This window comes from Condylura cristata, unplaced genomic scaffold (assembly GCF_000260355.1).
Source record: "Condylura cristata isolate star-nosed mole 26May11 unplaced genomic scaffold, ConCri1.0 scaffold00006, whole genome shotgun sequence".
NCBI lineage: Eukaryota > Metazoa > Chordata > Mammalia > Eulipotyphla > Talpidae > Condylura > Condylura cristata.
The window spans coordinates 2092267-2097797 of record NW_004567107.1 but is presented as its reverse complement, the minus strand read 5'-3'; the positions used below and the strand labels follow the sequence as shown (position 1 = coordinate 2097797).

Genomic DNA, 5531 nt, shown 5'->3' with positions numbered 1-5531 from the left:
CTGGTGGCTTGGTTCAACACCTGCTGGAGCGGGGGGGGGGGGAGCCCCACTTGCCTCCGCCCGGGAGTTGCAGTCTTGGAAGGTTCTAGGAGGTGAATTGTGAGTCGGGGCAAACAAGACTCGCCTGTCCTCCCAAACTGACCTGCGGGAGGTGGCCACGGGCTCTGAGCCCCTGGGGCCTCGGCCAGGAGCGTCCGCGGTGGCTGGGGCAGGGGCAGGGGCCGGGGCAGACTCAGCTCCTGGCGTCCCTGCCCCGGTGACGGCCCCAAGGAAGGCAAAGCCAGCGGGCTGCTCCCGCCCCCACGCGAGGGTCAGTTTCCGCTGACTCAGTTGCCGCACGGTGACCTTGCTGCTGTCCAGGGCTTTGCTCAGAGAAACCCCACGGGGCAGAGGAGAGGGGCGGCGGGTGGGGGGAGCGAGAGCAGAGCGAGCGAGAGGGACAGGGCGAGCGAGCGAGAGGGACAGGGATCAATGAAACCAGAGCGAGGCAGCGAGCAGAGGCCGGCAGGGCCGCTGGAGTTAGAGTTGGCTCCCGACCGAAGCTCTGTTTCCGCTTTGTTAATAATTTATCTCTGCTGCAACTTTTCTTACCAATAAATAGGAAATTATTTGTTAGGGAGAATTCCCCCAGCACCCTGGCTGCTTCTCCCTGGAGAGGGGGAGGTGGGGACGCGTCTCGGCCGCCCCAGTGGCCTGGGAGGACGAGGCCAGGCCTTAGGCGCGGGGTCCCGCCCCCCAGCCCGCCGCCCTGCTCAGGGCCTTCTTGACAGGCGGGCCCTGCTGCTCCACAGCGGCCTCGGTGTCCTCCTCCCCCCAGGTGGGCCCTCCCTGGGCCTGCTCTGAGAGGGGCGGTCTGCTCCCACCCCCCTCTGGCCGAGCGGGCACCCCAGCTGAGGCGGGCTGGGGATGCACCGAGATCCGCTGGCAGCTCCGCAGACGGCTTCAAGATCTGTCAGCTGCTGCCCCTGCCTGGGCGCGCCCACCTCCCCGGCCTCCCGGGTCTGGGTGGGGGCGTGGGGGGCGGTGTGTCCTTCCCGCGTGGGGGTGAAGGGCGCAGCCCGACGTGCCTGGCGCCGGCTGCGGCTCTGTCCCGCCCGTGCAGTCCAGCGCGGGCCCCTGACCTTGAGAAGCCCCCGGGCCTTTCCTCCTCCGCGGGACGCAGAGCACGGTGCCTGGCTTGTCCGCTGGACGACACCGCCTCCTGCAGGCCCCGGGCGCCGGCCTCCGCTGGTGGCGGGCAGGCGGCTCCCCTCCAGCAGCCGCGGGACTCGCGTGAGGAGACCCCTCGCCCCCTCGCTCGCAGTCAGCCCCCCGCCAAGGTTTCCCGAGCCCAAGGAGGGCTGGGACGACGGCAGGGGTCTGCTCTGCCCCAGGAGCTCCCCTTCCGGGGGAGAAACGTGGGTTCGGAGCCGCCAGGACTGCACCCTCCGCGGGCCCCACACCCCACGTCCAGGCACCGCCATGCTGTGCCCGCGCGGCTCGGCCGCTTACTGCTCCTCCCGAGGCTCCTGGCTCGTCTGGTGGCAGCCTCTCGCTGGGCCAGCCCCCTCCCCAGGCACTGTCCCCCGGCCCTTCCACACTGACCGCCCCACTCAATTATGTTTTTTCTGCCCGAAGCTTGTCTACAGCATTTACAACCCAGCCTCTGACTCCCACTGCCCCCTTTGCACAGAAAATAACATAAAAGCAAAAAGCATTTAAGAGCATGGCAAGGCCTGCAACGCGTGGCAGGAAGTGTTTTCTCCATGGAATAGCTCACCCCAGGCAGTTCTCACTTGGTGTCTAGAGATTTGCTCCCACCCTGCTCGCTGGCACTGCCATCGGGGCGGGCTGGCTGCCCCCTGCCTGGCTGCCCCCTGCCCCGCCCCCCAGGGCCGCCTTCCCCCCGCCTGCAGGGGGCCAGTCGGCTCCCCAACCCCCCAGGGCAAGGAACAAGGGGCAGGCCAGCACCTGTGACCCTGGGGTGACTGTAGCCTCTGCCTCCCTGGGGCACTGGGGGGACGCGGCGGGCCTGGATGCCCTCAATGAATCTCGGGGTCCCCCCCATGGCAGCGTTCCGGTGAGCTCTGCGCTGAGTGTGGGGTCCCCACTTGGCCACTAGGGAGCACGGTGGGAGGGGCTGCCGCTTCTCGGTGATTCCTGCTGTTGGGGGGCCTTTCTGGGCGTTTTACACACGTTATTGCACATGGCATTAAATGAGAGAAAACGGGAGGGAGTCCAGGCGCCTTCTCGGGGCCACGCCACCTGGAGGGTAGCGCCGAGGCCCGACGCCAGGCCAGCCTCGGAGCAGCGGCTCCCAGGGGGGCCGGGCTCCACAGCCCCCCGGGTTTGCAGGTGTCAGGTGTGCGCGTGCGTCTTTTTCTGGAGAAAGTCCAGAAGGGTGTGATTGGGGGGCAAAGAGACAATTACTGGTTTGGACGGGATCAGAGGTGGACTCTGGGGTCACCCTACCCCGAGATGGACTCCCAAGCCCCTCACGGGGCCACGGGACCAGACTCTCGTGCCATTATTAGTTAATCTGATCTCGTAGAGGAGCGTGCGAGCGCGAAAGGCCAGCAGACGGCGGCCCCGCCGGCCCGGCGCCCCCACTCTTGCGGCAGTCAGCTGTCAGGGGCAGCCGGGTGGGGGGCTGGGGGCTGCAGGTGCCGCGGAGCCCGCCCCCCGCCCCCAGCCCAGGGCAGACGGACGGCCCCGCACCAGGAGGAGCAGGTGGTGTCTGGGGAAGGTGGGGGACTGGACTTCAGAGGTCTTGGGCCTTGAAATGGAGGGTGGGGGGGACAGCACGCCGAGGGAGGCCGTGAGGAGGGCGGGGGAGGCTCGGGCTGTGTGCATTGCGCTCACTGTTGATTAAGCCTCTCTGCAGCCTGCTCGCGAGGGCAGATACGCCGGCTGCTGCATTAGCTTCTGACCATCTGCTGCCCGGCCCGGCCGGCGGGCCAGCGGGCACGCAGGTCAGGGCAGCGCGGCCTTGGCAGCCCCTGTCCTCTGGCAGAGCCAGCCGAGTCGGTCTTCCCGGTGACAGACAGGCTGGGTGCCCCTGGGGTCTGCTAGCGGTCCCCAGTGGGGACCTCGGGAAGGGGAGGCTGGGGGAGCTGAGAGGCACAGGGGAAGGTGAGGGGGAGCCACTCACAGCAGTTGGGGAGTCGACAGGGATCTCGGCGCTCAGTGGGAGACGTGTCCACACTAACCCAGCGTCATATTAGTAACCGACGGGTATGATGACGGTGACGGCCAGAACCCCGCCGGCAGTTTGGGGCCCGGGTCCTGGACGAGGGCCGCGCCGCTCGGCACACTCAGGCGGAGGGCGCCTGGGGTCGCAGACTGATCTGCAAGGGGGGGCCTGCTTGAGGAGGTGCGGGGGGAGGGGCTGCAGGGCCGTAAGCCCAGAGGCAGCGAGCCCAGGCGGCCAGTGAAAGGCCGCCTCCTGGGTGCGGCGTGGGCAGGAGGCGCGCTCCAGGCGGGCGAGATGCCTGCGGGCCGTCACTGGGTGCCAGCGCGCTGAGACGGGGTTCGCAGAGGCGGCCCGAGAGCTTCCGGGGAAACCGTCGGCTCGTCAGCAACTCGCGTTCAGGCCTGCCCCCCTGAGCTGAGGCAGGGGTCGGTGTGCCAGAATCTGGGTGCCTGAGGCCCCCAAAGTGTGTTTCCTCAGGCTCCGGGGCTCGAAGTCCCCCGGGGCCAGGTTTGTCTGAGGCTGAGCCAGGCCGGCTTCTTCCGAGGCCCCTCCCGGGCCCTCCCGTGGTTCTCCCGTGGTGCTCTCGTGGTGCTCTCCCCTAAGGACGCCAGTCAGATTGAACGTGGGGTCATTCTAACCGCTTCCCTCCTGAGGGCTCCGTCTCCCAATGGGGCGCATTTTGAGATGCTGGGCCAGGGCTTCAACGCAGGAAGTTTGGGGGGTCGCCCTGCCTCTGACGTGCAGGCATGGCTCCAGCACACTGCCCCCCGCCCCCCGGCAAGCACAGAATCCGCTCTGCCCCCAGGTTCCAAGCGTCCTTCGCTGCGGGGTGTCCGCAAGACTGGTCTCTACGACATCTAGTCATGTCCAGGGGGCCCCGGGCCCTCCCCTCAGGAGACACACGGGTCGCCCGGCCGAGTGGGGGGACGCCGGGACCGCTGGGCCGAGCCAGCCCCTCTTCCTGCCGCGATGCCCGGCGGCCGGCAGCGCTGACCCCAGGTTGTCCAGGACGGGCGCGCCCTGCCTCTCCAGGGTCTCGATATGCCCCCGGGCAGCGAGGGGCTGGACTCGGGGCGTCTTCCTTCCCCCGGGGTTTGTGGGTCCGGGAATCCGCCGGGCTGGGCCCTGTGGCTGGCGGGGCCACGGCGGGAGAGGACAGAGCTATTTTGGGCCAGCAGTGCCTTGTGGAACCTGCGTCCACACACCCCAGGGCCAGCAGCCCGCCGAGGAGGCCCGGGCAGCCCGGGACTGCCTCCCGCTGAGGGACATCAGAGACGACGCCCTCGACCCCACGGTGGCCGGGGGTGGGCGTGCGGGCGGGGATGCCAGCTGCGCCCCCGGTGCCCGCTCCCCGTGGGCAGGCGGCCCCGCTCAGAGCCTTTAGCGCAGATCCAGCTGTTCTGTGCCTGAGTGAACCTGGGACCTGAAATATTCATCAAAGGGCCGTGCGTGGCCGGGCGGTTCTCAGGGACAGGTGGTCTGTTTTCTGGTTTTTGTTTCCCGTTGTTTAATGAGCAGACTTTCCTCTTCGGCTTCTCAGGTGTGCAGAGAGCGGAGCAGGCGGAACAGCGGGGCCTGATGGCCGCCGGCCCGCAGGCAGCGGCCTCCTGGTCGACCGCCGCCGGGGGGCGCGGGTCTGCGCCCTCAGCCGGCGTCGGGGGCTCGTTATCAACTGCAGTCCTCGGGCTGGCAGGGCTCGCTCCTGGAGGTGCGCCTGCCGCGGGGCTCCCACCCTCACAGCTTCGGAGGCTGCGCCCCAAGCCCTCCGCCCCCGCCCCCGCCCCCCCACAGCCTCAGCCTGGGCACGCTGCCACTGGGGCCTCTGGAGCCCAGGGGGCCAGGCCCGGGGGGCCGAGTGGCTGTGCTGCCCGGAGGGGAGCTGCCCCCCTTCCCAGGAGTTGCGCAGGGGAGAGGGGGAGGAGTCGGGGAGAGGCCCGTGTCCCCAGCTCCTCGGTGGCCAGTCCTGGCCGCAGGCAGCCGGCAAGAGCCCAGGGGACCCCTGCCCAGCGCCCGCCTCCTGTCTCGTGGCAGTGCCCGCGCAGGGCGGGCGCAGGTGTGGCAGGCATCGCGTGACGTCTGCACTGGACGGGTGGGGGCCTTGGGCGAGGGCTGCCCCGGCAAACCCCAGACTCTCCACCTGGAGATGACCCCGAGCCACCGACGACGAGGTCCGGGCTGGGCGAGCCGCCAGGTGGGTCCGCAGCACCGGCGGGGACTCACTCTTTGCCTCGGCCACTGCGGCCAGTGTCCGGAGGCCGGAGGACAGGCCCGGTGGGTCGGACCTGGAGACTGGGTTCGGAGCCAGCGTGCTGGGGCGCTTTCCTCCACCAGTGGGGCGCCGGGGCCCCGGAGCAGGCCG

The 5531-nt window shown here is 69.4% G+C and overlaps 1 protein-coding gene across 1 annotated transcript in view; it reads left to right on the top strand.

Moving 5' to 3' along the window:
- NTNG2 (netrin G2) overlaps nt 1-5531 on the top strand; it is a 51294-nt gene that overhangs the window by 15253 nt on the left and 30510 nt on the right. The gene's annotated exons all lie outside the window — the stretch shown is intronic.